Source organism: Malaclemys terrapin, chromosome 13, assembly GCF_027887155.1.
Source record: "Malaclemys terrapin pileata isolate rMalTer1 chromosome 13, rMalTer1.hap1, whole genome shotgun sequence".
In the NCBI taxonomy this organism is placed as follows: Eukaryota; Metazoa; Chordata; order Testudines; family Emydidae; genus Malaclemys; species Malaclemys terrapin.
The window spans coordinates 23076718-23095505 of record NC_071517.1 but is presented as its reverse complement, the minus strand read 5'-3'; the positions used below and the strand labels follow the sequence as shown (position 1 = coordinate 23095505).

The following is an 18788-nucleotide window of genomic DNA, read 5'->3' as shown; positions in this document are numbered from 1 at the left end:
CCCTTTGGTGAACTGCGGCCAGTGGGAACTGCGATCAGCCAACCTGCAAACGCTGCAGGTAAACAAACCGTCCCGGCCTGCCAGCGGATTTCCCTGACGGGCCACGTGCCAAAGGCTGCCGATCCCAGCCTTAGTGTATGTGAGTATGCATGTCTATATGTGTGTGTGTGTGTACATTCATATGCATGCATGTTCATATGTGCACACACTTGTGCAAATGCACGCACATACGTGTATATGTATGTGCATATGCATGTTCATGTGTGCCGGTGTGAGTGTGCAAGCACATGCAAGCATGCATATGCATGTAGGTGTGCATGCATGTATGAGTGTGTGCTGCCTCACCCATGGTTTGCTAGTGACACTACTGGTTACTCTGCTCTTCTTGCTGTCTAATTAAACTCATGCAGAGGAATGTGCAAACTGCATCTCAGTCTCCATCACTTAGGGTGCAAAATAGCACACCAGGCCCTCTCCACTGGCCCCTGCCAAACAACGCAGTGCACAGCTGAGTGCATGTCTCTGGATGGGGCAACATCTCCAAAGTGTGACCAAAGGAACATTAACTGTGTCCCTTGTACCAGGCCCTTATAAATAACTGTCTCAAACTGTCTCTGAGCACCAAGTGCTCTCCTGGGAGGATCTAAAGCAGGGAAGGCCCTGCTCATTCTCCAGAGCCCAAAGAGAAGCAGCAGAAGAGTTTACTACAGAGTAATACACCAAACAGGGAGGCAGAGTTGCTGACAGACAGCCACTGCACGATCACAAGCCAACAAGAGAGCAGGGGAATCCAGCAGGGCCCATGTATTCCTCCTTCGCACCAAGGCACTTATGCATGGGGATGCTTGGGGGAGGGGGGTGTCCCAATAATTCTGGAGGTGAATCCAAGTTGTCCCTAGAGGCTGCCACACTCTCTAGGGGGCCAGTCAATTTATAGGAGCTCCCACACTCTGCCAAATGCAACCAGTGCCCCACATTTTGGGGGTAAAATCTCCCCTCTGTCCCATCCCTTCCATGTCAGACTGCCCTTACCTTCCCTTGGATTCTTCTGGCTTGTAGGTGCAAAGCTCTCCCCAGAGCACAGAGCTCCCCCAGCATGTGCATCGCAGGGAAAATAAAGAGGAGCAGGAGTCGGTGGCTGGGGCAGACCTCAGCAATGCATGGTGTGCAGGCCACGGTCCATGTTAGTCCAGAGATCAAGCATAGGAGGAACGGGCTATGCTGAAGTTCCCTCTAGCCTTTGCATCAGCAGCCAAGTGAAAAGCGTTGCAGAGCCTGAAAGGGTTTTGCTTCTGGGTTTTCTGTCTGTGAGCTCTAAACTCACTGCTCACCGTGACCACAAGCCTTCCGTCCGAGAGCAGGAAGGGCTCACAGACCCCCGTGAGAGCACATGACTTATGGGGAAATGACTGCTGAGTCGACGGGGAAAATGTGACACACAACAGCAGAGGCAGAGGTGGCGCCCCCAAATAACAGGACAGTCTCATTCCCATCTCTCCCACCAGTGAGAGCCTTGCCCCAAGCACCTTGCCTGTCACTCATACCCCAGTTCAATTAGTAAATCCTCTTTTAGTAATCAGATGGGAGCCGAATTTTTAAACGTTGTAGCTAATTATTTTTAACTGGGTGATTCTCCTTTGTGATACGAATGGGGATTAGATTTTCTTCTCCATTACACTGGAGTTTCTCTTTTCTGCCAGGAGGGCAACCTTCTGTGACTCATCAGCTGGGCAGGTGCAGTATCCCTTGAAAAGAGCCTCCAGGAGCAAGTCCAGTCGAGAATGCTTGAAAAAAACGCCAGGTTTTCTTGAGGGGCAGGGATTCGGGGGGCATGGCAGGAAACTTTGGTGAAAAAAATGTTTTTTCTTCAATTTTCAGTAAATGTGCTGGATTTTCACTGATAAAAAAACCCCTCTATTTTAGAAAACTGAAAGCCAACTTTCCCAGCAATTGCAGGCATATTTATGGGTCCATTTGGCAGCTCAGAAGGCAATGCAATTAATGCAGATCAGCATGGGTTTATGGAAAACATCCTGTCAAACTAACTATCTTTTTTTGAGGAGATTACAGATGACTGCTAAAAGTAATAGTGTTGACAGGGCCGTCCCTGGGGGGAGAATAAGGCCCGGGACATAGGCGCCGAGTTTCTAATCTGCCAGGGGGTGCTCCCCCCTGACTCCGGCCAGGCCCTGCCCCCACTCCACCTCTTCCCCCAAGGCCCCACCCCTGCCAAGCCTCTTCCCACTCTGCCCCACCTCTTCCTGCTCCCACCCCACCTCTTCCCCGCCCAGTTCTGCCCCTCCCCCACAGCGCCAAAAAAAATCTGATGAGGTTCAACAAGGACAAGTGCAGAGTCCTGCACTTAGGACGGAAGAATCCCATGCACTGCTTCAGGCTGGGGACCGACTGGCTAAGCAGCAGTTCTGCAGAAAAGGACCTTGGGATTACAGTGGACGAGAAGCTGGATATGAGTCAACAGAATCCTGATCCCCATTAGTTGGTTAGTGCCTGAAGATGACCAGCCCTTACCAGCTCTCCTGTGTGTCAGGGCGCCTCTCACTCCTAACCAGCCACACCTATTGATGTGGCATCTTAGAGACTAACAAATTTCAAGAGAGGGAAAATTACTTTTGTAGTGCTAACGAGGCCAATTCAATTAAGGTGGAAGTGGCCTATTCTCAACAGTTGACAAGAAGGGGTGAATATCAAGAGAGGGAAAGCAACAGAGAGTCCTGTGGCACCTTTAAGACTAACAGATGTGTTGGAGCATAAGCTTTCGTGGGTGAATACCCACTTCATCAGATGCATGCTTCTGACGAAGTGGGTATTCACCCACAAAAGCTTATGCTCCAACACATCTGTTAGTCTTAAAGGTGCCACAAGTCTCTCTGTTGCTTTTTACAGATCCAGACTAACACCGCTACCCCTCTGATACAAGAGAGGGAAAATTACTTTTGTAGTGCTAACAAGGCCAATGCAATCAAGGTGGATGTTGGCCATTTCTGAAACCTTTCCCTCTCTTGATATTCACCCCTTCTTGTCAGCTGTTGAGAATAGGCCACTTCCACCTTAATTGAATTGGGCTCATTAGCACAGACCCCCCACTTGGTAAGACAACTCCCATCTTTTCATGTGCTGTATATATATATATTATATATATATATATATACACACACACACACACACACACACACACACTGCTTACTGTATTTTTCACTCCAAGCATCTGAAAGTTTATGCCCAAATACATTTGTTAGTCTCTAAGGCGCCACAAGGACTCCTTGTTGTTTTTGCTGATACAGACTAACACAGCTACCTCTCTGAAACCTGTCACCTATTGATGTGTGGCAGAAGAACTGCTTTTTGGTTGCCATGTTCCCCTGGGAGTTGTGGAATTTATTCCTCTCACATTGGAGCTTTGCAGACACACAGCACCCTGCAGGAAGCACTCAGTCCTTTGCAGGATTGAGCCCCCCACCACTACCACTATGTTACATGAATGTCAAAACAATCACAGTGTGTGTTTGCTGGTACCAGACAAGTCTTCTAAGGGAGGTTGTGGAATCCCCGTCATTGGAGGTTTTTAAGAACAGGTTGGACAAACACCTGTCAGGGATGGTTTAGGTTTCTTTGGTCAGCACAGAGGGGTGGACTAGGTGACTCTCAAGGTCCTGTCCTACATTTCTATGACTCTAAAACTAGTGCACTAAAGAAAGGGCAGACCAAGACACCTCTGGACCTGGAGCTGAGCTTCCTTCAAGTTTGGCTCTAGGGTTTTGGATGGGTCTCCTCTGTGTAAAGAAATTATGCTCTCTCTGTAGAGGCAGCTTGCCAGCTCAGGGTGATGAGTAGGTGCCTTCTTCTCTGTTGTTCAAGCTGCATCGAAGTGAGAGTGAGCGATACAGAGCCGCAATATTCAGTGAAAAGGCACAAGAGCCTATCAGCTTTTCCCATTTATATGAGTAGGTAAAAGGCACGTTCCCTTTGGATCGCTTCTAAATGCATTTACAGAGAAGAGCCTGAAAATCTAATGGGGCTACCCAGGCATAAGGAACAGGCTGAGAAATACGTTTGTGCCATGATGTCTTGGCAAGCACACACTGACTTTAGAGAAATCTTCACACAGAATATTAAACACCTGTGGAAGAATTACTTCTCGTGTCTTGCTTACAAAACGCCTGCTAATACATCCCAGAATGATATTTGCTTTTTTTGCAACAGCGTTACACTGTTGACTCATATTTAGCGTGTGATCCACTATGACCCCCAGTTCCCTTTCCACAGTACTGCTTCCTAGGCAGTCATTTCCCATTTTGTATGTGTGCAACTGATTGTTCCTTCCTAAGTGGAGTACTTTGCATTTGTCCATATTGGATTTCACCCTATTTACTTCAGACCATTTCTCCAGTTTGTCCAGATCATTTTGAACTTTAATCCTATCCTCCAAAGCACTTGCAATCCCTCCCAGCTTGGTCTCGTCCGCAAACTTTATGTGTACTCTCCATACCATTATCTAACTCATTGATGAAGATAATGAACAGAACCGCCCCCTTAGAAGTCAGTGGCAAAACTCCCACTGGCTTCTATCTAGCAAGAATTTCATCCTCAGAGCTGCTGCAAAGTTGCAGCACTGCAGTCATTACTCCCCCAAAGTCCCTGGTATCGCTGTAGGTATTACAGCTGTGAATTTGGGGATTTCTTCCAGAGTGTGGCCTTCACAGTCTCACCCTTCAACTCGCTAACTCAAGCAATTGCCTTTCTTTCACCGGCCACTGTCTAGTCTGTGAAACAGACATGTGATGAGAAGAGTTTTCCCAGCATTGAGTGTCAAATTACGAGTCAAAAACTACACATCCTGGAGGATGCCTGGACCAGTCAAGTGCCAAAAACCTAACGAAAATAATGACAAAACCAGGAAAATATTCTCTCTCCTAAAACCCCCTCTATTAACCAACGTGTCAAAGTCCCAAAGTTGGGTCATGCACTGCCAGTGAAATGCGCACACATGTTTTAGGAGAGTTATATATAGTCCAGCTCAAGTCTTGGACATTGGTGTATTTACACAAATCCAGTCGGCTAAGTACATTCCATTTATCTTGATTATCAGCACAAGCGGCTACATTTGCAAGGGAAATTTAATTGGGACCAGAGTATGAAAGACACCCTTCCCCCCGCCCCGCAACCCCGCTTCCTCCCTGTCAATCACGGCTCCAGTCCAAAAGCACTAATCACATTTCAGAAATCAAAACCCTGGCTTGCTACCAATGTGAAGAATGAATTCATACAAATACCGTCACAGGTGATCGGTCCCGAGCCGTCCTGCATGGTGAGGCTGAGTCCGCAGCCCTGGGGGAACATGCCGGAGCATATGTGTCCGTTCTGGCTCGCCACACTACGACAGGTGTCCCTTGGAGCAGATCAGAATTCACACCCCCACACCCCCACACTGCATTGCTGCACCCTGCTCTCTCACGGCCACTTCAGAGCGAGATCAGTTCTGAAAGTAACACATGAAGGGCTTTAGTCTAACGTTACAGAGCTCTCACTCGGTGCTTGCCCAGCTGGAGTTTCCTTTTAGCTCCAGTGAAAGCTGCAGGAGCAGAAAGTATCAAATGTGACCTTTTGTTTACTGGAAGGGAGCAGGGCAGCTGTGGAAAGGCAGATCCACCCCCCTCGCCGGGTTTCTGAGCTTGGTTCCAGCCCGAGTCCAAACATCTAGACTGGGTCAGTTGATCTGGGCTCTGAGACTGGCTGCCATGGGGGTCTTCTTTTGCAGCACCTCTCTCTCTCTCTCTCCTAGACCTTAGCCATTCCATGCCAGTCACTGCTGCTGCTTTACAGCCCCTTGTGATTCTGTGCTATGTGCACCGGGCTCTGCCAGCTGCAAACTGGAGTCTGATTCTACAAACTGCAACTTGTGCCATCAGTTACACCTGTGCAAAGGGTAGATAAAGTACTACATCCGTATTCCCCACTCACTGACATCAGTGGTAGCATTTCATGCCCACTTTGCACTCACCGGGCAGATTATCCTCTCACACCGGTTTTACACTCATTGATTCCAATGGAGTTACTCCTGATTTAGGGCCAGATCCTGGGGTCTGGTCGAACTGTATGAAGCACAGGTTGGGGTGTGTGTACAAAGGTGGCATAAAACATACATTGTATTCTCCAATCCTGGAGCCACTGTGTGCAGCTTCGTTTTCCATGCAATAATTTAGAGCAGTCCAAGGGCTGCTCTAATGTATGCCTGCTGCTAACAGTCCCAAGGATCAAAATCACAGCCAGGAATAAAGACTGTATAAGGCCTTGCCCCATTTGGCTGCAGCAGGAAGAGGGTGACATAAAAACCCAAAGATACTGAACAATAGTTCAGGAAAAGGAGGATGCAGAGAGACATTGGTGTGGTGCTGCCATGAGCCCTTTATGTTCATTGCTGCTTGAGTCTGAAGTCACAACTAAAACTGAGTGAAACTTTCATTATGAAACCCCAAAACCACATAAAATTCAGCTAGGGCCAGGTTTCATTTTACAGATTCAAATAGATTACTGAGGTGCAGGAGACTCTAAAGAAAGGGAGAGAGCTTGGGTCCAGTTTGGAGCAAGTTTGGGCTGATTAATGGTTTCACCTCAAACCTGGCTGAACTTGTGGTTTTGGCTGGTTCGGATATGAAACCAGGTGCCCTCACTCCGGCACGGCTCCTAGGGATGTAGATAACAAGCTCAGGCTTTGCTTTCCGGCAGTAGTCTGCAGTATCTGCGTCATGTTCACTGCTCTTGTGAGGATCATTCCTGCCAGGAGACTCATATTTGCAGAAAGCAAATACAACGGGAACTCAAACACTGAGGAAGCCAATTCATTACAGAATTCTAAGGGACTCATTCACAGCATTCACTCCACTCCCATTAGCCGCTTCTATTGTGTCTGTCTGTGTCTCTGAGTCCAATAGGCGCTAAACTCTTTTGCTAAACCTGGAGTGGGAAGTGCAGGCTAGTTCCTGGATACTAATGACTCTTTGGAGAATTCCTCATTCACGTCACCTTCAATTACTGTTCTGGGGGAAGAAAATGATTTTCAGGAAGCATCGGGTCTTTAAATTTAGCATCTCTACTTCCATTCCCAAAGTCAGCTTCAGAAAAACAATCTGGGGGGAAAAAATAAAATAATTCCCAAATCCACTGCCAAATGTACACAGAAAAAACAGCCAAGCAAAGCCCTTCCACCTGACGGGGAAGTCAGAGCAACTGGTGCCCAGTTCTGCATAGCAGTCCTGGATGATCCCGGAAAGGGGAAAACCTTGCCTGGAAAACACAGGCATATTTCTGGGCTGGAAAGAGCTCTGCAACAGGCTGATTGCAGGGATTCTCCCTACAAGGGTGTGCAATACAGCAACTTGCTTTAAGGGATTTCCTGAGGGGGAAAGCAACATTTCACAGATTTAAGGTTCTATACTTCAAGCCACACAGAGATTATAAAATACCTTTCCACAGACATAATTAAAATTGTACAGTCTCCCCTCCCTATTAATTATATTGCTCTACAGCCAAAATGCTTCTGAAATAAATGTAGTCAAACTTTACTAATTCTGGGTCACTGAGAACGAAAATGATGCTTAAAATTGTTGATTGGCTCTAGTTTTCAAGATATGCTATTGGGTCAGTATATACGACCCTTGACTTGGGAATGGCGGAGGATAAGTGAGTTATAAAGGGAAGGGATCTCAATTTAAACCAGAAATGACTAAAATACATCTTTGACTGGATCTATGAATAAATCTATGACTGGGTTTGGACAGTACTTGCTTTTTAGGCAAAACAATGAATGATGCAATCTGAAGCTGGTATTGCGTCGTCCATGATATGAATTGCATCATGTTATTCCTAGAAGTCATGGATGATGCAACCATAATGAATCTTACATCACTCTGCTGAACAAATTGCCCTATATCAGCTCTAGAAATCATACAGTGTCGTGCTTTCTTATTTGTCAGCGTTTGATTTTGCAAAGGGACACATTTCTGTTTAGCCAAAGTGAGCAGAGATGCCTCGTACTTGTGTGAACAATGCAGATAACTTCTGCTATGTTTGTGGTGAAGTGACTTTTGCATCACAAAAGCGCAGTATAACCACTATGGTTAAGAAAGCCTATCACTTTTATTTTGGCTGCAAAATTGGAGATCAGGACAAGAGGTGGGCCCCACACATATGCTGCAACACTTGTGCAACAAATCTTCGCCAGTGGTTGAACAGGAAAAGGAAATCTATGCCTTTTGCAGTGCCAATGATTTGGAGAGAGCCAACAGATCATACCAGCATTTGTTACTTCTGCATGGTGCCTCCAGTTGGGAAAGGTGTGTCAAAGAAGAAAAAGTGGACTGTGCATTATCCAAACATTCCATCAGCTATACGCCCAATACCCCACGGAGAAGGACTGCCGGTTCCTGATGCACCAGAATCATTCTCACTTGAGTCAGACGAGGAAGAGGAAGAGGATGAAACTTCTGGTCCTGAACCATCAATGTCACAGGACCCACATTTTCTCCCATCCTCCTCCTCTGAACCACACCTCATAACACAAGGTGAACTGAATGACCTTGTCGGGGATTTGGAACTACCCAAGAGTAAGGCAGAGCTGTTGGGCTCCGGACTACAGCAGTGGAATCTCCTGGCAGGTGATGTTAGGGTTTCCATGTTCCGTGACCGTCAAAAGGATCTTGTCCCATTCTTCTTCATGGAAGGTGATCTTGTAGCCTGCAACAACATCGATGGTGTGATGGCAGCCCTCAAAATCGTTCACGATCCAGATGAGTGGAGACTGTTCATTGATTCATCGAAGACGAGTCTTAAAGCTGTTTTACTGCATAATGGCAATGTTTTGCCATCAATTCCAGTTGGTCATGCAGTCCATAGGAAGGAAACCTATGACAACATGAAACAACTTTTGAGGTGCATAAACTATGATCAACATCAATGGCAGCTTTATGGAGATTTGAAGGTTGTTGCTCTCTTGCTTGGTCTGCAGACTGGATACACAAAGTACTGCTGTTTTCTCTGCGAATGGGATAGTCGTGCAAGAGATTCCCACTACATCAAGAAAGATTGGCCACTCCGACAGTCATTGGAGCCTGGGACGAAAAGTGTTCAGCATCCACCACTTGTTGAATCAAAGAAGATTTTGTTACCACCCTTACACATCAAGCTGGGTGTGATGAAGAACTTTGTCAAGGCCATTGACAAAACACAAGCAGCTTTCAAGTACCTCCGTGGAAAATTTCCAAGGTTAAGTGAAGCTAAGATAAAGGAAGGTGTCTTTGTTGGTCCTCAGATTCGTGAACTTCTTCGAGATGATGCATTTGACCATGCACTGCGTGGCAAGGAAAAGACGGCATGGAAAGCCTTCCAGTTAGTGGCAATAAATTTTCTCGGAAACAACAAGGCAGACAACTACAGGTTGTTGGTGGAAAACCTCCTCAAGGCATACAAACGCCTTGGTTGCAACATGTCACTAAAGATACATTTTTTGCACTTTCATCTAGATTTTTTTCCACCGAACTGCAGAGCAGTGAGCGACTAGCATGGCGAGCGATTTCACCAGGACATTGCAACAATGGAGAAACGCTATCAGGGCAAATGGAGCCCATCAATGCTTGCAGACTATTGGTGGACAGTGACAAGAGATGCTCCATTTAATGAATACAAGAGACAAGCCAAGAAGCGCCGAGTAGACACTGAATAGGACTAAACTATGTACATAATAGTTTTTTGCCTTTTGTTTCATAATAAATTTTATTTATATAACCCGTTTGCTGATTTTTAAAGTGTTACATAAACAGGACAGGTGAAATATTATCATGTAAAGCAACCATAAACACATGAAAAGACCTAGGTTTACAATTTATGATTAAAACTCTACTATCTACACAATATACATAGACATAAAATGTAAAAACTTAAATATCTTAGAAACAGTAGCCAATCAGTTGTTTTAATTGTCATATTTGAATTCAGCACATCAAAATACATAATAAATAGTACATTTTATCTCTGAAGCAGACGACTTCTCAAAAATTGTAGACCAGTGTTATTAGCTTGCAATAATACTTGTGCGTTAGGGGTGAGTGAATGCCACCAAAGAAATTTAGGGTCAGCATTTAGGGTCAAATTTCAGGGAACCTCTAACTGTCCATGACAGACGACATTATACTACGATAGTATATGTATAGGATAACCTCTCGGAACTCAGAGCCCTCAACTGTAAGAAAATGCTTGATGAGAAAGAGGACAGTACATGTGGCGAAAGGAATAAAAGCTGAATGTTGCACTGTCTTAGCTCTCTGTTTTGTTACATTTGAACACTGAACACAGGCCCTTCTCAGTTTCCTATCCTAGAAGGACTGCGCTGATTTTCTTCGCTCCATCTCTTTATCATTATTATCATTATTTATTAGTTGTGCTATCCACAGGGCCGGCTCCAGGCACCAGCTTAACAAGCAGGTGCTTGGGGCGGCCAAGGGAGAGGGGCGGCATGTGCGGCAATTCGGGGGCGGCGGGTCCCTCACTCCCTCTAGGAGCGAAGGACCTGCAGCCGAACTGCCGCCGCCGATCGCGGCTTTTTTTTTTTTTCCCCCAATTGCCGCCACCGGTCGCGATTGCGGGTTTTTTTTGCTTCGGGCGGCAGAAATGCTGGAGCCAGCCCTGTCTATCCAGTGTTTGCAGGCCCTCATTCAGAGATCGGGGTCCCAGCGTGCGAGGCACTGCACACATTGCAGAGTGAGATATACTCCCAAGACCTGACAGACAGAAATTAAGAGGAGACACAATCAGCGGGCTGAGTTGGGGAAGAGAGGATTATGGGAGTGGCCATGAGGGCATGTGACCCTTTCAACTCACTGAGAGCAGAAGGTGCCGGTTTGGAGTCAGTTATATTAGGGTTATAAATGAACAAGAGATATTGATGAGATACCAGAAACTTTGTGGTGAGAATAATTTCACTGGAATTCACTGATCATACTCCAGCCGTGGTGGGAAGAAATTGAAAGTAGTTACTCTCTGTCAGCTGTTTCCGGGGCCTGCGTGCAAAGAGCTGGTGGGTCTCATAACAGCATTGTGCATCCACAGCACAAAAATTACCAGCTGTCCCCCACATTGGCAGTTATAGCAGAGACCACTGAATGGGCTGCACAGACTGAAATAGCCACTGGCCCAAGGGGCAGTCACTTCAGGTCATGGCTCAAGCGCACTGACTGGGAAGTGTGGGGGAAGCTCACACTGCTGCTGCCTGTGATGTTCCAGCTCTGTGGATAAGCAGGGAGTTTCATTCTCCAGGGCTGGCAGTCCCCTAGCCCCAGCATGAAATTCACTTAGAAAAAGGAAACCATGTATATCCTGTTAGGACAATTTCCAGGGCCTTTTTCTACCAGGGACAGAGTTTTCTCTCTCTCTCACACACACACACACCCAGATTTCAAATTTCTAAAATCTGCAACACTCCCAAATGTGACAAGCACATTAGCGACACAATGTCATTTTTGTGCATCCCCCCGCCCCCCTTTCCATAAAAGTTTCCCGTGAAGGACCTGATAAGAGAACCACCTATTGAATGATGCATTGATCTAAGCGGTAGACCCCCTCCGAAAGAGCCGAGAAAGCAACAGGAATATGACAAGACTAGCATTTCAGTGCAACCAAAGCTATGCATTCAGCAGCAGCCTGCTATATGATAGAAGAATGCTACCTACTTCTTTTAGAAGAGCCACTGGGGCAATCTGCCAGTCTCATGTGCACCTGAGGTCCCATCCCAAACGAAGGCAGCAGGGCGCAGTTCTTGACAAGCCATCTCCTTGCCTGCTCTGACTGTGCAGCAGGGCAGCCTGTGCAACCTAACTAATCCAGCTGCTGCCTTTCTAGGGGCTGTGCTGCATGTTTCAAAGTCTGCAAAAGTCTCAGTAAAAAGGGAAGTGCCTGTGTTATTTCAAGACGACTTCCTCTTTCATGCAAGATGTCTCCCAAGGAGAGAGCCTTGTTGTTCACTATCTCCCTGGCAATCTCGCAGGGTCCGGGGTGGGAGAGGAAGGGCCGAGCATTGCTAGACTTTGCTTCTCTTCAGAAAACAAATGAACGTTCAGGTCAGGTGGAGATTTATAAAACTTGGGGTGAGCCAAAACTAACAGTAGGTGGCATGAGTCACTTAGCTGGCATTACCACCTCAGCCCCAGAGGTGTGGCATGTGTCAGCTCACCCCACCAAGAAACCGTGCATGGAACTTCTGTCATGATGCCAGCCTGCTAAGAAAGAGGCAGTGTCTCAGAAAAACAAGCCTTGCTAAATATACAGCGCACACACATAAACAATGTTGCTGAGAGTGACAGGGAGGCATCTGGCTAATGCATGGCTACTTTTCCAGCTCTCCAGTCTAGCTTTGCATTCCTTCTGATAACAATGACACTGTGCATTTCTATAGGGCCTTTCATCCCTGGCAGGTCTCAGAGCACTTCACAAGCATTCTTCTTCACAGGAAGATCAGTACTGCCCCCATTTCACTGAGGCACCAGGAAGGGAAGTGATGTGCCCAAGGTCACACAGCAAATCAGTGGCAAAGCTAGGAACACAATCTGCAAATCCTGACTCTCAGTCACATTGTCTCACCATGGGAGAACACTCCAGCCTGAGATACAATTGCTTGACTGTCAGTCCTCTCCTGCTTATACTGCGATGTCAGAAGGAACCGTTCCCTGTATAGCTCACTCTCCACCCAGCATGTGAACCAGGGACTGGGTGTCCTAGCTGTGTAGTTGTATTATATGACGTCCAGCTCACTGTACTGCATGAAGTCCAGCTCCCAGGCTTCCTGGGCTTCCCTGGGATTTTATGACTGGGTTAGAATGGTGCAGGGCGGGTGAGATGCTCTTTGCGGCCTGTCCACAAGGTTTTTATTCAAGAACCTGTCTGCAGCTGTTGCATTCATCTGATAGCCACACAGGTAGGACAACACTTCTGTACGCTGGGGAGCTGATGCCTGGTTGTGGGAGTGTGGGTCCTTTGGGTACTGGGCAAATGCAAATAAAGCAGGAAATTCCAAGGGGCCATTAGGACTTTTGATCGGTAGAAGCCAAGTCCAAATCTTGGTTCCATGGGGTTGGCCAGATAATTCCCAGGAACACTGGCTGCGGGCAGACAGCAATCCTGAGCAGTGGTGAGTCAAGCTATCGCCATCCACGATTTGTTAAGGGACGAGACCCCTGATTTTGCATGTACAGGCTGCAGGAACGTTATCCGCACAGCCTGCTCTGGCCAGATACTTCAGCATGAATTGAGAGGTGACCAGAAAGTAATTCTGGGCAGCTACTCACCTGCTTTTCCCCCTTGTTCAATGTATACCTGAGCTATGCCAGGTACTGTGGATAACACTCAAGTCTGAGTGTCCAGTTCACCCAAGCTGGCTGCTGCAGTGGAGCGGATATGCAGAGTCTCTGCTTGACATTAGAGCGTGATTTAAGGCCAGCTAGCTGAAGCTCAATATGGATGACTGAGGTCTTGTTGGTAGGTTGTGGGAAGCATCCAGAAGGGCTGGCAAATATTCAATCAGCACCCTTGACTGAGGGAATGCAACTCCCAACAGTGATACAGGTTTACAACTTGGGGGAGAGGGGTGAACTGGACCCCCTCACTTTGTTAGATGCCCAAGCATCACCCATAGATAGGAGCCCGTTTTCCTGCCCATGCTGGGATAAGATGAGTGTAACTGGGTTTTCTGGATGCTGACCTTGCTACACTTATTCACGCTCTTGCCACGGTGATACTAGACTACTGTGATGCGTCCACTCCACGGGCTACATCTTGAGCCCTTTTGGACACTCAGGCTAGGGCAGAATTCAACAGCTGGTCTACAGAGCAGGACATCACCAAAAACTAGGGCTGTCAATTACTCGCAGTTAACTCATGTGATTATCTCAAAAAAATTAATTGCGATTAATCACAGTTTTAATCGCACTGTTAAACAACAGAATCCCAATTGAAATGTATTAAATATTTTGGATGTTTTTCTACATTTTCATATATATTAACTTCACTTACAACACAGAATACAAAGTGTACAGTGCTCACTTTACATTATTTTTTATTACAAATATTTTCACTGTAAAAAAGATAAACAAAAGAAATAGTATTTTTCAATTCACCTCATACAAGTACTGTAGTGCAATCTCTTTACAGTGAAAGTGCAGTTTACAAATGTAGATTTTTTTTTTGTTACATAGCAACACTCAAAAAACAAAACAGTGTAAAACTTTAGAGCCTACAAGTCCACTCAGTCAACTGCTCAGTCAAACAAGTTTGTTTACATTTACGGGATATAATGTTGCCAGTTTCTTATTTACAGTGTCACCTGAAAGTGAGAACAGGCGTTCGTGTGGTACTTTTGTAGCTGGCATTGCAAGGTATGTACATGCCAGATATGCTAAACATTTGTATGCCCCTTCATGCTTTGGACACCATTCCAGAGGATATGCTTCCATGCTGATGACGCTCGTTAAAAAAAGAACGAGTTAATTACATTTGCGAATGAACTCCTTGTGGGAGAATTGTATGCCTTCTGCTCTGTTTTGCCTGCATTCTGCTATATATTTCATGTTACAGCAGTCTTGGATGATGACCCAGCACATGTTCATTTTAAGAACACTTTCACTGCAGATTTGACAAACGCAAAGAAGACACCAATGTGAGATTTCTAAGGATAGAGACAGCACTCGACCCAAGGTTTAAGACTCTGACGTGCCTTTCAAAATCTGAGAGCGACGAGGTGTGGAACATGCTTTCAGATGTCTTAAAAGAGCAACACTCCAATGCAGAAACTACAGAACCTGAACCACCAAAAAAGAAAATCAGCCTTCTGCTGGTGACATCTGACTCAGATGTTGAAAATGAACATGCATTGGTCTGCATTGTTTTGAATCGTTATCCAGCAGAACCCATCATCAGCATGGACACATGTCCTCTGGAATGGTGGTTGAAGCATGAAGGGACATATGAATCTTTAGTGCATCTGGCATGTAAATATCTTGCGGCGCCAGCTACGACAGTGCCATGTGAGCACCTGTTCTCACTTCCAGGTGACATTGTAAACAAGAAGTGGGCAGCATTATCTTCTGCAAATGTAACCAGACTTGTTTGTCTGTGCATTTGGCTGAACAAGAAGTAGGACTGAGTGGACTTGTAGACTCTAAAGTTTTACATTGTTTTATCTTTGAATGCAGTTTTTTTGTACATAATTCTGCATTTGTAAATTCAGCTTTCATGGTAAAGGGATTGCACTACAGTACTTGTAATGGGGGAATTGAAAAATACTATTTCTTTTATTTTTTTACAGTGCAAATATTTGTAATAAAAAATAAATATAAAGTGAGCACTATACATTTTGTATTCTGTGTTGTAATTGAAATCAATATATTTGAAAATGTAGAAAACATCCAAAAATATTTAAATAAGTGGTATTCTATTATTGTTTAACAGGGCAATTAATTGCGTGATTAATTTTTTTTATTGCTTGACAGCCCTACTAAAAACACATGGCACCAGAGTTCTGTGAGTTAAGCTGTCTGGAGTTTGTTGTTTTAAACCGTGTAAGTGGTATAGCACGAAATTACTTAATATTCAGGTTGATGGAGACAGGACTTGCTTTATCCATCAATAGTCTTATTGATCAGTGGTTTGGTGCCAAGTACAATGAAATGCATGGGTGGAGCAGTTCATTACATGATGTCTGTGTGGGCTATAAACATGTATGTTATGAATTTGACATTTTGTAAGAGTTCCCGAGAGCATGGGATGGTTGTTGCTAGGTGACACATCTGAACAAATAAATAAAAAACAGTTTCTACTAGATCTGGTTCAATTCTTTGTAGCTAATAGTTTATCTGGTTAATTTAGCATTTTCTTCTGCTTGCCAAGTAACCACAAAAAAGGACACAGCTTTCATGGTCTAATTATTCATGATTATTCACTGACTCATTTATACAATAGATTCCTGCCTTATGAAATAAGAAACATGATTATTTGCTGATCAGGATTCATGGCTGGAGATGAATGATTGTTCTCGTAACTCACGCGGTATTTTTGTTGTCCTTTGACTGAATGACTTAGGTGACCAAACCAGCCACTGAAGCTTTGATTTTCTCAGGGAGAGGATGGAATGGGGAAAGAAGGCAGAGCTGTCAGGTGATGAGCAGGTCAATGGAACAGCCTTCCATGTTACTGTTGTTCTGTCCTCATTTACTCTAGAAAGTGTGATATATTTGGTTACATATGTGGGCTCCAGAGTTAAAAATAGATAGTTTCCTTCCTGACTGAGGGATGAAGACAAAGGTAAAGGTTAGGTTTATGGGCTGTCTTATACATTAGCTTGTCAAATTAACACCAAGTAATTGTGTGTGGATGTGCATGGTCCACTTTATAAAACTGTTCTGATTCTTGCCTAGTTCATTTAATTGCCTGAGTGCCAGTGACTTAGGCAGCGGTGTTTAGGAGAAAATTACATATACAACCACACAAACTATCTGTCAAGGGCGTGGATTGAAATTTACTGCTATCATTTTTTGGCCATGCTTTCATTCCCAATCTATTCTCTACCTGTACCTGTGCATTGCTGTTTGCAAATGGTGCTTTCATGTACCCCGGCCCTTCTCGATGTATTACCTGCATTAGTGCCAAGTCTCTATCACTTTTTCCACTTCTGTCACTGACAGTCCCTCAGCCAGTTTTAATTATTGCATATGCTTTTGCGCTCCTGTCTGCAAAGGGTAAAGCCGTGCATCCTGGTCAGTGTCATGGGAATAGCTATATTTAGGATGCCACCTCTCTGGCCTCATGTTTTGGGAACTGCTGTGTCACTGTTCAACAATCCCCTCATCTTTCCATAAATACAGCAATATTTCACGGAGTATCTGTCTCCACCAAGACTTACACTGTTTGCAAACACTTTAGTGAATAAATCAGGGGTCCCCAACGCGGTGCCCGCAGGCGCCATGGCGACTGCTGGGGCGTCTAAGTGCGCCCGCGTACTGGCCGGCGGAAGAGCATCTGCCGAATTTCAGCGGCATTTCGGCGGCGATGCCTCTGGATGACGCTGCTTGTGGGCGGCATTTCGGCGGATGCTTGTCCGCCGCCACGGTCCTCCGTGGCTCGTCGTCTGGCACCCGCCAGACGAAAAAGGTTGGGGATCACTGGAATAAATCATTTGTTATCCAAATACTGGTGCAAAACAGAGCTGAGAAGCAGACTCAATGGCTTTATTTTGATGTGTTAGCCCCAAAGCTGGTTGATTCAAAGCCGGCAACCCATTCTTTTCACAGAAACATCCAAAACACAAGGCTTGGTAGTAATGGGGGACTTTAACTATGCAAACTTCTGTTGGAAAAGTAATACAGCGAAATATAAAATTTCCAGTAAGTTTTGGAATGTGTTGGGGACAACTTTTTGTTTCAGAAAATGGAGGAAGTAACCAAAAGGGCAGCCATTTTACACTTGATTCTGACCAACAGGAGGAATTGGTTGCAAAAATGTGAAGATGGAAGGCAAGTTGGGTGAAAGTAATCATGAAATGAGAGGTTTCATGATTCTAAGGAAAGGAAGGAGTGAGAGCAGACAATGCACATAAAAAAAGCAAACTTTAACTAACTCAGAGAGCTGGCAGGTAAGGTCCCATGGGAAGAAAATCTACAGGATAAAGGAGTTCAGGAGAGCTGGCAGTTTCTCAAGGAAACAATATTAAAGACACAACTCTGTAAGCCAGTGGTCCCCAAAGCGGTGCCCATGGGTGCCATGGCGCCCACCAGGACATCTATGTGAGCCCGCATACTGGCCACTTCTCTTGACGTTGCCACTTCTCGGCGGCATTTCGGCAGATGCTTATCCGCCGGCCATGGTCCTCTGGCGCCCGCCACCCGGAAAAGGTTGGGGACCACTGCTGTAAGCTATCCTGATGTAAAGATGGGAAGAATAGTAAGAGGCCAATATGGCTCCATGAAGAGCTCTTCAATGACCTGAAAATCAAAAAGCGCAAACGTGGACAAATTGTTAAGGATAAGTACAAAAGAATAGTGCAAAGCAGATGGGGTCAAATGAGAAAGGCTAAGATACAAAGCAAGGGACATAAAAGGTAATAAGAAGAGGTTCTGTAAATACATTAAGAGCAAGAGAAAGATAAAAGTGTACATGCTCTACTTCGCTGTGAAGGAGAGAACTGATGATATCAAGAAGGGTGAGGTGTTTAATGCCTATTTTGCTTCATTGTCTTCGCTAAAACAGTTAATGGTGGCCAGATCTCAGCACAATTAATATTAACAGCAAGGTGGAAGGAACACAAGTAGGGAACAAGCTGGTTAAAGAATATTTAGATAAATTGGATGCAGTCAAGTCAGGAGGATGTGATGAAATTTACCCCAGGGTACGTAAGGAACTAGCTGAAGCAATCTCGGAACTGTTAGCAATTGTCATGAAGGACGGGTGAGGTCCCAGAGAACAGGAGAAGGGCAAACCTAGTACCTATCTTTAAAAAGTGGGGAAAGGAGGACCTGGCCAATTATAGGCCAGTCAGCCTAACTTTGATACCTGGGAAGATACTGGGACAATCAATTTGTAAGCACCTGGAGGATAATTGGTTTATAAAGAACAGGAGTACTTGTGGCACCTTAGAGACTAACAAATTTATTAGAGCATAAGCTTTCGTGGACTACAGCCCACTTCTTCGGATGCAGCATGGATTTGTCAAGAATAAATCATGCCAAACTAACTTA

General features: G+C 45.3%; 1 protein-coding gene across 3 annotated transcripts in view; it reads right to left on the bottom strand.

Annotated features, from left to right (window-relative positions):
• The window catches only part of PIK3R6 (phosphoinositide-3-kinase regulatory subunit 6), a 70263-nt gene extending 58197 nt beyond the window's left edge, over positions 1-12066 (bottom strand). Inside the window, exon 1 of one of the 3 annotated variants that reach the window (XM_054048367.1) lies at positions 11739-12066. The gene's annotated coding sequence lies outside the window, so the exon portion shown is untranslated. Of the gene's footprint in view, positions 1-1032; positions 1443-5291; positions 5567-11738 lie in introns of those variants that run through there. The other 2 variants (XM_054048368.1, XM_054048369.1) reach the window with 2 other exon arrangements.
• Between the last annotated feature and the right edge of the window lie 6722 nt (positions 12067-18788).